The sequence below is a fragment of the Lolium rigidum genome, chromosome 4, assembly GCF_022539505.1.
Source record: "Lolium rigidum isolate FL_2022 chromosome 4, APGP_CSIRO_Lrig_0.1, whole genome shotgun sequence".
Taxonomy (NCBI): Eukaryota; Viridiplantae; Streptophyta; class Magnoliopsida; order Poales; family Poaceae; genus Lolium; species Lolium rigidum.
The window spans coordinates 142,908,784-142,923,941 of record NC_061511.1 but is presented as its reverse complement, the minus strand read 5'-3'; the positions used below and the strand labels follow the sequence as shown (position 1 = coordinate 142,923,941).

The 15,158-nt window shown below is 43.3% G+C and overlaps 1 pseudogene; it reads left to right on the top strand.

Moving 5' to 3' along the window:
• The window catches only part of LOC124647582, a 23,961-nt pseudogene extending 10,513 nt beyond the window's left edge, over positions 1-13,448 (top strand).
• The last annotated feature ends 1,710 nt before the right edge of the window (positions 13,449-15,158 follow it).

The following is a 15,158-nucleotide window of genomic DNA, read 5'->3' as shown; positions in this document are numbered from 1 at the left end:
AAGTTGAAATTATACTTTATCGTCATTCATCAACGTACAAGCATGATAGTTAACTAACCAACTGGTTCAGTCATGGAATGGACCTTGCTTGGTCTAACCATCAGCCTAAAGATACCTTTATGGTGGGCCCATACATGGTGTAATCCATAGTAAGAATGATAGATACTCCCATAGTCCCATTGAAGATATAAATTTAATATATGATGATTGAATAATGAAAACAATTGACAACACTACGTATGACACGATAAAGGAAATGTACTACCTATCGAGGCGCCTAGCTAGGTTGGCCGGCTTCCTCATATGTGTGAGGGTGTTATGGTCTATGGGTGGTTGTTTAGTGTGTCTTACTACATGAATATCAAATCATACAACATCACTGCTTGAAATACAATGGATAGTGGAGTGACAATCCTAGAGGACGGTGCTAGAGGTTTGCACCTGAAGTGTGGTAACATTGTTGGCACTGGCATTGTGTCTTATGAGCGATGAGTTTCTTGTTGACATTGGCTACAGACTTGTCGATATTTCACACAAAATGTGTGGTTTATCTCCACTATTGGAGCATCCCGGTTACTCTTCTCCGGCAATAGACATTGCTACTTCTCACCTTGTAGGTTAGTTTGAAGGAACAATTTTTTATTGGCTCGTTTTCTTCATTTGTTTCCTTCGACACTACTTTGTTCATTGTGCGCAACATTCCTAATGGAAATTGGTTTTTCCTAGTTTCACTTTACTAACTCTAACCATCTTCTTGATTTAGAAAAAGAAATATTATTTCCCTTCTGTTTCGGAAAATAATATAGAATACTTGGAGGATGCAAAATGTGTCAACCATAACCGATACTATAGGGGTTTGCAAGTCATAGAAAGTGAAAACGCATTCCTCTTTGTAACCGTAGCTCTCCACTCCAACAAGAAAACACCATCTTTTCGCACGGAAGGTTGAAACTCTTTCACTTTAGTTCCTTATCCTTTGCGTGAGAGGAGGCGGATATGCGCATGTAGACCAGACAACCTTTTCGCGCTCAATCCCGGCTTGAGTATCAAGCTTGGTCTCGCAACCATATTTTACGGTATCACCAAGTCTCTCTACCAAGGCCCTCACTTCCAAGTCTCCGGATCAGAAAAAACACACTCAACACATGTTTTTAGTGCTATATTTGTTTTTCTTCTGAAAAGGATGAACACATACAAAACGAGTAATGTATATTTATGCTGGTAACGCATTCTTGTGCGTGTAGCATTACCGTAGGCAGGAAATATGCTGAAATCAAGGGTGGGAGAAAGAGGAATCTTTCCCGTCTAGGTGGCACACGATCCCACCTGCATCACCCATGATCTGCCGGAGGAAGATAATGATTGATGATGCTTTGAGGGGTGTAAAAAGCCACCGTCGCTCGCTGATCACCAGATTATTTAAACCGGTACTGACCCTATCTAATTACAACAAACTACTGATAGAACAATTGTTAGACTTGGTAGGCGTTGATGAGGCCGGTAGCTGGTTACCCGAGTTCCACAAATCTTCAGCTGCCCGACGAAGAATAACATGTGAGGTGAAACTGAATGCTTAGTTCTGATGATAATTAATCATGTAATACCTGATATGATCTGAACTTTAAGATGTGGGATGTGAGTTTGTTTACCAATGAACATTCTAGCGAAAGAGTGTCCTGCTGTGGGAAATAAATTGTCAAGTACTATCTGTCACACAGCACGGTGTACGTACCAGTGTACCCAGCCTACAAATCTGACCAAGTATCATATAGTACTCTGTTTAGCAAAAAAAAAATAAAAGAACCAATTTACATATACATATTCCTCAGAAATTTATAAATTACATAGTAGCACAATCATATCCATAGGCCCTTCATCCAATCTAGAAAACAAAGTCGGTCCCAGGGGCTATGGTTTCCGTCCCCATCTGCCAGTGCCGGTCTGCCCGCCTATAATGGCCTCTTAGGCCTCTGAGGTACAACGGATCCCGATCTCTCTCCAGCGGAAGTGTTCTTGTTTCTTGTTTTTATATTTTGTGTATGTTGTTTTTAGGATGGTGAGGCTGCGGTGATATCTTGAAGTTAGAATAAAGTCATCCCCTCATTGATGTTGTTTCTCGTTAGTCTCTTTCAATCTACGATTGTCATCGTCGGTGATGATTGGTGTTCTAGTGTGTTGGTCTTTTGGTATTTTAGCATGACAATTTCAAAATTGTCTACTATAACAACCTCTATCATAACACGTTTTGCCCGGTTTCGTTGATGGACAATCAAGGACAACGGCATGCCTTCAGCTCATGCTAGTATTTGTCGTCATCGCTAGGTGGTCCGATAACCTATTTGTAATTTTTATTACTTAAAAAAATATTATTGAGAACCAACCTGAGGTTGGGTGGTTAGGAGGGTAGTTGTACCCTCAGCCCACCAGAGTTCAAACTCTAGGTTTGACATCTGTGTGTCTCATAAAAGCGGAATATTCATTCAGTGGGAGGCGACGTTCCCGTTGATAGCGAGGCGCATGTGGTGACTTCGTCAATTTCAAGATCCAATCCGCTGGCTCATTCTTCTGGAGGTGCTCATAGGGGCAGGATGTGCGTGTGTGCGTTCATATGGGTGAGTGTATACGCGTGTATATGAGCGTTTGCGTTTGTACTGTATTTCTAAAAAAAAATATTAATAATTATTAATAGATCGATGGAATTTCCGCAAACAAAATCCTTAACCCCATCTACTCCTTATCATCGATCAAACGTGGGCCGCACACATCTGCAAGTAGATGCCCAACTTTCCTGACCGTATTGGCGGCGTGTTAATCCACAACTGCTAGTGACTTTAATTGCGTTTTTAGCAACTTTTTAACCCAGCATCCATTTAGGTGCGATGCGGCGTCACTTTCTGAAGCGATGCGATTCATGCACGTCAATGGCAGTTTATATTACCATAATAACTCAATCAGAACAATGACAGTAGTAACCTCTAAGCTAGAAAGTACGTTTAGATCGGATCAGCGCACGAGAAAATTAACTTTTGAATATCTTCTCTGATAATAAATTAAAAAAATTGAACGCCCACACAACCTCCGCGCATTGCGTCATCATCTCGTTCCCTCTATCATTTTTCCATAAGTTATTCAGTTAGCGTCGCATCTAGCTTCCAATTATCACCGATGGCATCTTCTCCCCCATTTTCCTTATTTCGGTTGCAGTTCATGGATGATGTAATCCTCAGGTTCCATCATCTTAATCAATTATTAGTTTCACGCGCAGCGATCGTCGTTTTCTAGTTCCTCTCGGTTCACTTCGGATGTGATGTGCGGTGCTAGCTTCTTATGTTAAAGGAAAGGAAACGGGGAGATGCTACTATGTTTAAGCACATCTTCAACTTGTGTGTAGTCTATTCAGTTCAGCTTGTTCAGTTGAGTCACAGTCTCGGCGTCTCTCCAAAATAAAATAGGCATTCCCCGGAAACCACAAACGAAGACTAAGAGCATCTCTAGCCGCATCTCCCAAAGGTATTTGAGGCGTATCGGACAGTTTTTCATTTCTAGCCGCATGTCCGAAAGTATCCTCCGTCCGGCGTGGCTCAATACGGTGTCCGACGCCCTGAGCCCGTCCCCGATCCACAGGGGACGCGGACACGCCAGACACAACGAAAAGCGAGGCGAGGAGACGCGGGGCCGATGCGTCAGCGCCACATTCAATTTTAACCTAACCGTCGCCTACCTCGCGACGGAAATTATTGGCGCGCAGCAACGGTGCAGTTTCCGCAGAGGCGCGGCGATGCATCTTGTCACGCCTTGCTCCCAGCGTTAATGAGCACCACCGCTCCCCGCCTCCATCCGGCCTATAAAACGGGGCGCTCTCGCATCGTCCCTCACACGCAAACCCTAGTGCCTCTGTTCCCAACCCTAGCCGCCACCATCTCAAAAGCCAAGGGCCATGGCTGGTAGAGGCAGAGGCAGAGGGCAAGGTCGTGGCCGTGGTCGTGGCCGCAGCCATGCTGGAGCACCAAGAGCTGAACAGTCGTCGTCGCATGCGATGTCGTCGTCTTCATTGTCGTATATGCAGGAAGAGCACTAAGTGTTGTTCGAGTTCATCATCGTCCTCAATGACGACCCACTCGGTATCCAGAGGCTGCCGGACAAGTTCGCCGAGTTCGTCGCCGGCAACGAGCCGGCCGTGCTGCATCTGCGGGAGGCTGGCTGCGACTGCTTCTGGTGGCTGGTGGACGTGCTCTTCGACCCACAACGGCTGTGAGAAATTCGCGCGCTACCACGACCTCCAAGCCGGCTGCGTGCTCACATTCTCTTACCTAGGCGACGCGGATATGAGCGTGAAGGTGTTCGACGACACATCCTGCCGCCGGCACTACCACAGCGACGACGAAGAGAAGGACGATTGAACACGCCGAGTGTTTTTTCTTCGCAGCGAATATGATCATGGAGGTTTCTGTATGTTCTCCTTGCAAAGGACCAACAGGGCTATCATTATTAGCTGAATTTTTCAATTTAGGTGACTGAGAGTGCCTGAGAGTGTTCTTTCTTGGCAGCGAACAAACAATTTGCGATGGCAACACTAGTTAGGTTTTCTCATTTTGCAATGTTTTAACTATGTATTAGTTTATAAAAACCATGTTCCAAACTATGTATTAGTTTGTGTAAAATCATGTTCCCAATTATGTATTAGTTTGTGTAATGTGCCTCCTATCTGTTGAAATGAAAATACAAAAAAAAAGTACGTTTAATGTAAAAATAAGTTTGGGGGCCGCATTTGGGGGACGCGGCTGGGGAGCGACGTCCCTCAAACGCGGCACGGAGAAAACACGTCCCCCAAACGCTCGATCTGTCGCTGTTTGGGGTACGCTTTAGGGACATGGCTGGAGATTCTCGAAGATGGCGTTTTTTCTTTCGAAATTTTCAAAATTGCCAGTTGTAAGTTTCAAATGAACAGAAATAAAAATCCTAGGCGTGGATAGTTTTGAACTCTAACAACATGGAAAATCCTAGTTCAAAATTAGTTATATTCTGGGCTACACAGAGATGATTTTTTTTCTTAAAGTTTCATGTTTTAAAGATGCGCACTGTTCATCGTACCATATCCACAAATTTGACTTTTTTTTTTCTCAGCCTAAAATACGACGAATTTGTATTTTTTTTGCACAAAAGTAGAATGCACCATTATCTACCTCTAAGAATTTTTCTGATTTTTTGTGAAAATTTAAGATGTCATTTTGTTTTTCTTTCTTTCGAATAACGATGTCCCGAAGCTCGGGATCCATTTGTGTGTACCCAATTATTCTCCCTCTCGCGGTTCGTTGGGTACCGTGAGATTGAGCAAGTTGCAGTACTTGAACTCCTCATTCGGAATGGAAATTCACCGCATCTCCAACGGAAGGAGAATAATTGAATCGCAAAAAAGTGTTTTGGAAGAGGAGAGAGAAGGTTTTGATAATTTGTCTACCTCACTCTCCCAAAATCTTACTCCCGTTTTTTTATTACACTTACAGGTGGACCCTACCTTTTCTTCCCCAATCTCCCCGAATCTTACATGTTTTGGGAGAGGAGAGAAAATGTTTTGAACATCTTTTCGAGTGGAAATTTAGTTCGACTACTGGTTGCATATGCTCCAACCACCTGAAAAATCACATTTTTTTATCGTCAAATATCCAGACAAGAAATTTCAGATGTACGTCTCGACAATCTTTGTGTGTTGGAATAGTTTTGCAAAAAGCCCAATATTTCTTATGGTCGATGTAAAATAGACAAAACACGTTTAACAAAAAGTCTTATTTTTAGCAACAAAATTTGTTTTTCTATACAACCCAAACAATAAGTTGATTTTTCATGTAAATACTTTATGCGAACGTAGCATGTGAAGATGTACACGTGATTTTTTTGTTAACATTTGAAAATGCATTAAGATGCATTTCAAAATAAACAATGGAAAAGCGTGAGGAAGGCCAGGGTCCTGATTCGGAATGGAAGAGGTTTTAACGACCCCTAGCTAGCTAGGCACGCACCCTGAGTGGCAGTGCTCGCGGCAGGAGCGCAGGGCGGCGGCGTGAGGCCGTACGTTGGCAGAGCCCTTTCCGCAGCTTTGGATGCACTGAATCGCACCGCGTCTGCCACTGCAGCAATAACGAACGGCTCCTCCAAATTAGCAGACGACGACGACGACTCGCCAGTTGAGTGCGCGCGCGGCAGGGAAAGCCGGCCCACTACGTCGAAGCGCGTGGCCTGCAAGGGGAGAACGGCCTTTGGATCCCTCGGGGTACGTTGGGGTTCAGAGTTACTAGTTTGATCCGTTCGTAGGACAGCAAATCAAGGGCACCACCACGTACGCCCTTGTCCGAAATCTAGCCAAATGGCAGCACGCAGCCGCTGCGGGTTAGGGCAGTCGCATAAGAGTTCACATCAGAGTTCACAGCAGGCAGAGGACACCTAAACCCTAGCTAAACCAGTTCAACGTGCGACAGTGGAAGGATTATTGACTGTTACTAGTATTATACGCGGCCTGCTCCTTATTTCTGGACAAGGATGCATATGCATTTGCGCTGCAGGCTGCATGCATGCTGCTGCCGTTCTGCGCGTACCACGAAAAGATATTGCAAATGGCGCAAACGTTGTTGTCGAAAAGATAAGCTCCACGTTTGTTTATTTAATATATTAGTATACTACCTCCGTAGTAGCATGTAAGCAAAATAGATACGTACTAGAATAATGCGCTAAAAACATTCGTTGGGAAAGGCCTAAACCCTATAGTGCAACGTGCGAGTGTTTATTATAAGCGGCGAGAGCGGTCTCCGGCCCAGCCTACTTTTCACACTTGGCGAGAGCTCCGTAGCTCGAAGCAACACGGCCTGCGTGCATGCACTCCCTTGTTTCATGACAAGGAAGCATTTTGCGCTGCTGCCTGCTGCCGTTCTGCGCGTAACATTGCAAAGAAAGATATTGCAAATGGCAAACGTTGCTGTCGATCAGGATAAGTTCGGCCTCCGTCGGCCGTCGTGTTTGTTTGTTTACACGCGCGAATCCAGGGGAGGACGTGTTTACGTTGAACAAGCAAAGACACCCGTGTCATCGGTTCACACCTGATTGACGCGCGCCATAACTGCGCGCGCGCGGGGACGACCTGACCTGCTTGCTTACCGCCGCAACCATCGACACTGACGTGCATAAGCAACGGCGACGAAGATACGAGCGACGAGGGAAAACTACAGCGGCCGATGGTTCCGTCGCGATCGCCGGGAATCCAAACGCTACTGTGCTGTGAATCTCCCGAGTTTGGTGTGCCTTGTGAATCTCTCCATCAATCATGCATGAAGGCATGAAGCTCTGGCACTGTGACTGCATGGCGTGAGAGGTGGTCGGATTGGCATGGCTGCTGACGCCGGAGGAGAACCCCGCCTTGTGGTTGTTGCGGCCGGGGCAGCCACCAGTGGCTTCTCGCCAATGCGACGAAGCCAAGGTGTTTCACTAAGGTTTTTGCGGAACCTTCGCGCATGTAGACTTGGACACGGATGTTATAAACCCGACAAGCACAAAATAAAGTACGAATAAAAACACACGACATTGGACACAAGATTTTAATGTGGAAAACCCTTTATAACAAAGAAAGGTAAAAAACAACGGACGTTACCAAGCAAAACTTCATTATATCAGGGAGTGTTTACAAATACGTGGCTTATCTTATGAACACACGCAAACACACCCACAATTCAGGCATCAAGCCTCATCATTTCGTTTCGCCGTTAGCCTTCTTATTGAATTTGGATCACAAATATAACAACGGGAAGGGATGGAGCCTTGGGAGAATGATGGATCGCCATTTAATTAAGAAGGAATGAGAGGTTGGTGACTGCTTGCGTCACGCGAGGATGCACAACTGCTGCCACCCTCAAACTAGCTCAAATTCAGGTTGAAAATGGGGCCAAACCGATAGATTCGACCACACTGCCTATTTGCGGATCACCAGTGAGCCTTGCCATTAGTCCGCGGGAAAAGTTAAGAACGCGATCTACCTAGTGGGTTTTCCTTCCAACCTGCAGCAACTTGATTTTGCATTTCCACTGGTGTTTCCAAGTGGGAAACGGTTCTGCTCAACGCTCAAGCCGGCTACTGCCGGCGGCTAAACCATGCATGGATCGATCGTAGGATGGATCGGAGGCGGCTCTTCAATTCGGTCATACTGTACGCGTTAGCTGACCAAGAACGGGTCTCTTACCAGAAAACTAGCGGTAATCGAGTATGCACCTCCCAGCTGCCAGTAACTATCACGATCCATGAGCATGTACAGCAGACGCCGACATGTCGTTGGCTAGTGAGACCGCCGCGAAACGTGGACTCGAGTCGACCGGTGAACAAGGACTCATGCATGCGACGTCGCTGACCAAGTGTTCGTCACTCAATTTGACTTCGTGGTTGGCCCTTGGACATTATCGTTTACCGTTTTATGGCATTCGCAGTAGTACCCCTAGACTTCCTTGCGCCTAGAGATATTTCCCTACCCCGCTCTGTTCATGGTCTGGGCTATCTCTACACTTGGATTGACTGGTTTCATTATAGCTTAGTTGATCAGAGAATAAAATCGTCCAGAAAAAACCCTGCCATAGATAAAAGGGCGCGTCTAGCGGGCGGCCGCATGCCCAATAGTTAAACCGAGCGGCCGGCCCAAAAAGGAAAGTACCTGTCGCTTTGGCTGAAAAAGGTAAGCCACCTGGTCCACCACCTGGGTGCCGGTTGGCTGTTTCTGGCACGCAGCAGATCCCGAAAAAACAGGGCGGGAGATCCTCCCTCCAATCCCCGCCCAAACCTAGCTCCCCCAGATCCCAGATCCCATATAACGCCCAGATCTGTCGTAAAACAGAACCAAAACCTACCAGCTCGAGCTCCCAGCTCTTCGTCAACCTGGAGCTCCGTTCAGGCCGTTCGTCTGCCTCCAGCTCCCCATCTCCCTTCGTCACCTTCCCAGCTCCCTTCGTCAAGCTCCCAAATCCCTTCGTCAACCTCCCAGCTCTCCATGTCTACGAACCAAGAACCAAGCATCTCCAGAACAGGAAGATTTCCAGTGGGATCTTCAGATCAGGTAACAAAAACTGAACAGAAACCTTCAGAAATTGCCTATAGATCCTCCTATTCCTCTCCTGATAGCCTTCTTTTTTTATCAAAGAGAAGCTATGGGACATACCTGCTAGTGTCTGTGAACTTTCTTGCCTATACATGAGTAGGATTTGCTCCTGCATCTAGATTGAAGTTTCCCATCTAGATTGGAAACAATCAGGCAACTTTTGTTCTTGTTAGCCCTGCATACTATGTGCCCATGTAGTAAATAGGCAAAAAACCTGGGCAGAATATGCAACTGGTACCAATTTGAAGCAAGTACTATGAGGAACTGCAAAGCTGGTAAAAATTCTAGGATGAACAAGCAAAAGGAAGCAACTTTTGTTACCCATGCATGCAAATTCCTTTCCTAGTACAAGCAACAAGTAATGTTTCCCGGGCAACTTGTAAAAAATAAGGTGAAAATATTAGAGTAAGTAACTTTTTAGCCTATGCATGCAACTTTCATGCATAAGAGAAGCAACAAAAAATGTTCCCCAGGCAACAAAGTAATGTAGGATGGCACAAAGTAGAAGCAGGTAACTTTGTAAAACCATGCAGGCAAATTCAATGCTTAATAGAAGCAACAAGTAAATGTTTCCAGGCAACAAGTAATTTGCATGACTGCACTACGGCACATAGTAGAAAATAGAAGTAAGGATCCATCAACAGAAAAGGGAACACATATTCAACAGTGGTCTTGTCATCTAGAAGAACTCCATGCTATGTACAAATGCACATATCTGCAAACTAGAGCGTGCACCTAGCAAATAAAAGTGTACTTTGTTCTAGGTAAAGTAGCAATCGGTGTTGAGGAAGTCATGATGTTGTCCTTTGCAATTCCTGTTGCACTTTATATCTTCTTTGTCAACAATGCCTATGAGTTTATAGAACAAGGTGTTAGATCCAAGTCAAAAATGTAGTTATAAGAAGTAAATATTGCAGATGCAATACATAAGTAGTAAGGCATGAACATATAAATTAGTATTATGTGGAAGCAACAAAAAAGTACTCACTGTCATCATCATCATCTTCCCTACAAAACCCACCTGGTTTTTGCTACATGTTTGTGCATGTTAGTTGCCTATATTGTTTGTGGTTGTTAGTTGCTTTGTTTGTGTATGTTAGTTGCTTCCATGCCCATGTTAGTTGCATTTTTTCGATAACTATTTGCCTGAGTTACATTTTGTGTTTGTTGTAATTGCTAATGGGTCATTTGTTCTAGGTCCCTGGTACTCATGGAGTGGATTTCCTTGATCTAAATGAGGTTCCTTTTATATTAATGAGGAACCTGGTATCTCACCTCCCAATTATTTTACACAACTGTTGGATGAGGCAGTTGACGAGTCACCACAGCCACCTGTGAACACTCACGCCCCGGTTGTTAATGTAGAACCTGCTGCAACAAATACATACACAGGTCCTCTTGTTGCTCCTACAGACACTACTTCAATTGCACAAGATGGAAATGAGGATGAGGCTTCGTCCCAGCCAAATGACCCCCATGTTGGCATGCGCTATGATACGTTGGAGGGTGCTAAGGAGCACTACAATGCACATGCTGCAAGGAAAGGTTTCTCTGTGAAAGTAAGTAGTAACAGGAGGTCTACAATCACCGGAGAGAAACAGAAACAACAGTTCACTTGCAACAAATTCAGGATACCAAGGAAAGATGATGGTGGGGCTGAGTTGCAGGTTGATGTTGGGCCAATTCCTGATTCTGTGTCTGAAGATGAGGCTGATATTGAAAATGCAGAGCTTGCTTCCGTTGTGGCTGATCTTGCTGCTCAAGGGCGAAAAGAAAAGGCACCCAAGAAGCGTAAAAGAGAAAATATTGTGCACACGTTTTGCAAGGCCCGGATGGTTGTGAAGTTAATTGATGGAAGATGGGAGGTTATCCACTTTGTGCATGAGCATAACCATCCACTTATCCACAAACCATCTCTCACAAAATATCTGAGGTCACACCAAGGCATGCCAAAGGAGGAAAAGGAATTTGTGAAGAATCTTCACAATACAAATTTGACAGCTGGTAAGTTTTTCAGTTTTGATACTGCTAATATTTGTATGTTGCATGTGTAAAAATAAATTCAGCTGGTAAGAATCATTTGCAAAAGTAAAAAAGAATGTGACAGTAGTATTTGTAAAGTTGCATGAAAATAATAACTAGTTGCATGTAATGGTTAATAATTTGCTGCGAATTGTCATGAAGTTGCCTGTTCTATTAATTTACTTGCAGACACTTGATTTGGTACTAGCCTGGATAGGTTTTATGATTTCATGGATTGTTTAGGTAGTTGCCTGGTTTATTTGTCAAATTCCAGGATATGTTGTGCAAGTTGTCATTGGAGAAAATGCGTGTAGAAAATAGTTTGGAAAGTAATGCTTGAAAATGTGAGGCAAATAGTTGTGGACTATAATGCAACTAACTACCCATTCCTACTTTGTTTTCAATAACAGGAAAAATGATGGAAATCATGTCAGAATTTTATGGTTCAGAGTTGCTTGTGCCATACACAACCAAAACGATCACCAACTACTGTGCAACTCTGACTAGAGAAGAAACAAAAGATGGGGATCTGGCTAAAGTTGTGAGCTACTTTGTAGAGCTTAAAGAAGAAAAGGATCCAGACTTTTATTTCCGGTTAAAATTGGACGACGAAGACAGGGTAGAAAACATTTTCTGGGTTGATGGAGCTGCCCGGAAGGCATATGCAGAGGCTTACCATGACTGTGTCTCCTTTGATGCAACTTACTTGACAAATAAGTACAGTATGCCTTTTGCACCATTCATTGGGATAAATAAACATGGGCAGTCCATCATGCTGGGTTGTGGATTTGTTAAGCAAGAATTGGCACAAAGCTATGATTGGTTGTTTGAGAGTTTCCTTATTGCCATGAATGGTCTTGCCCCGGACAATATTATCACAGACCAAGATGGTGCTATGGCGGTCTCGATTGGCAGATTGTTCCCATCCTCTGTTCACCGTAATTGTCGCTGGCACATAATGCAGAACGCACAGTTGAAATGTGGCCCTACACTGGGCAGGAACCCTGGTTTAGCTGAAGATTTCAATGATTGCATCGATTTCAGCTTTTCACCAGAGGAGTTTGAGGCAAAATGGGCTCTGTTTGTAGGCAAGTGGCCAGTTGTTGGTGGTGCAAATTCTTACTTTACGACTCTCTATGCTAATCGTGCTAAGTGGGTACCATGCTACTTCAAGCACAGATTCTTCCCATTCCTGCAGTCCACGCAACGAAGTGAGGGCTTTAATGCCATTCTCAAACGCTATACGAACCCAAAAAAGTCTATACTACACTTTGTAAAACAGTATGAGAAGTTGCAGACTCATGTACTTGTGAAAGAAGGGGGTAATGATTACAAGACGGATTGTTTGGAACTTCGTCCATGGTCACTATTCCCTGTTGAGGAACATGCTTTCAAAGTTTACTGCAAAGACATATATTTGAGGTTCCGGAACGAGTTTGAGCTGATTGGGAGGTACAATGTGTTACCATTTGGTTGCAACTTTTACAAGCTTGAGCCAAACAGGGGATGGTGCGCAAAATATGGTACTAGGACCTACCTGGTAACAGCTAATAAGGAAGAAGGGACGTACTACTGTGAGTGCTCCAAGATGGACAGGGATGGTATACTTTGTTGCCACATCTTAAAGATCTTCACCTACCTTGGTGTTGATGAGATACCAGATAGGTATATCCTAAAAAGGTGGACTCAAGGTGCTTTGAGTCGTTATGTGCCAGCAGCAGTTGCTGAACAGCCAGATGTTATGCCTCCAGAATCACAAGTGCAATTGCGGCACGCGAACCTTAATATGGGATTCACAAAACTTGCCCGTATTGCTAGTAGAACAGATGCAGCTACTGCCATTGTTAACAAACATTTGAGAGCTGCAGCAACAGAGATATCTCACTTGAACAAGTCGCTCAAGAAGAAGAAGCCTGTCTCAGCAGTCCCGTCCACTAGTGCACCTGATCAGCCTACGAAACCTAGGGACCCGGCAAAAACAACGACTAAAGGGAGGACTAAGGAGCACCGTACAGTTTCAGCTCTTGAGTTGCATCCAAAGAAAAAGTTCGATGTCACACTTGTGGTTCGTTCGAGCACAATTCCGCAACTTGCAAGCAGAGGTTTCGTGAGTGCTGCGAAACACAAGTCCTTTGTAGTTCTCCGCGAGCTTTATTTTTTTTCTCTTTTAGTTGTCTACATTAGTTGTGACTTATTGAAAAATCAAAGAAAAGTCTTGCCTCCCTTATTCTAGTCTAGTGTGCAACTCTGAAATATGACAAAATTTCTTTGCTGTTATGTGTTGTGGCAACTTTTAGGTTAAAACGATGCAAAATGCAGTACTAGTGCAAGCAAATTGCGATGACAATGAAGCAACTATGAGAACATTGATATCAGACATGTACTGGCGAGTATGAAAAACTAAATTAGGATATGAATTATAACATGTAAGTAGAAAAATGATGCACTGAGAACATTTATAAAAAGTAGAAACCAAAAAAAGGAATTGATGTCTGCATACTTGTTCTTCAAATGTTTAGAATTTGCCTCCAGTTTCCTTTGTTATCTTCTGAAGTAACCCAATTGTGCGTCAGCAACTTCCTTATCTTTGGGATATCCTCGGCTTTATATTCTGGTGGTAATCTCCCTCCCCAGCCGTCCGCATTCATGAGCGTGCAAACCCCACAATCATGGCTGCAACACCATAAGACGCGACAGAAAGGAAGAACAAGGAAATAAAAAGGCAGTGAGTAGAGACCATGGAATGTTAAAACAAAGTGGAAAAGAAAGCATAAAAAAATAGTTTATAAAACAAGTGGTATTGCTTACTTATTGGTTTGCTTTGGCACTGCTATTTCTTGCAACATGAAATCATCTATTTTGATTTTAGACTTGTTGTAGTTCTCCTCCCATAGAATGGATAGAGTAGTGCGGATCTTCTTGTAAGTTTCCCTTTGAGCTTTGTCATTGAATGTCCTCCATGAATCGAGCACTTGATACCTCTTATCCCTCATGTTGACAGTTAACAACCAATAGTGGTTAACAAGAGGTTCATTTTTTGTCTTCTTGTTTAGTGGTTCGCAGACAGGTATCATGACCTGGTAGTTTGGCATATATGATTACTGTTTGGTCAGAGCTTAAAATAAAACAGAGCAAAAATTTAGTAAAAAAAAGTTATTCATGAGAAGACATGTGTTTTGTTGCCTGTATTAGTTGTGAAGTTGCATGAATAGGAGCTGTAGTTGCCTATATTGGTTACAAAGTTGCTATTCATTCTATCTTAACACCAGAAGTACAAACATGTCTAAAAATAATTAGTAGTTGCACATATTGATTATGAATTTGCATGAAAATAGCTACTGTATTTGCCTTGAATTGGTTCTAAATTACACATAGTAGTAATAAGGATGTTGGATGGGTATGGTTTGAAATTACTTATTGTTTGGAAGTATTTGCTATACAAAAGAAAGAATGTTGCCTGTAAATGTTTTTGTTGGTGATAAATAATGATGGAGTCACTAAAGTAGTTGCTTCTTAAAAAGTAGAGTGTTGCCTGGAATGGGATTGAAATTACTTTGTATGTAAAAAAAGTTGCTTCTGAAGTACAGAATGGCATGTTTTTAGCATGAATTGCATGGTTAGCACCAACCATAAAAAATGCAAACAATAAAATTTTTAAAAAAAATACAGAGAAAAGAAAGGAAGTTATACCATGTCTTTCTTATCTAATCGTCTTTCATAACTGAACAGCTCCTTCATTTCATGGCGGTTAAAGTCGAGGTTCTGCAACCAACTATTTGCAAATGAAACAAAAAAAAACAAAATAGTAATCAGCATTTTCATGTCCAACACAAAAAAAGTTTTGCCTACTGTACATGACTTGTACTTACTCCTATCCTCAGTGGCATGATGACCTTGTTAGATGATGGTGTCATGTTCTTTGTGATTGCCTGAATTCCCACTTCCATAACTGCACTATGTAGCCAACCACCTGGCTTCATTGAGTTTGCGAGTTCCTTGGCTGTAATATGGT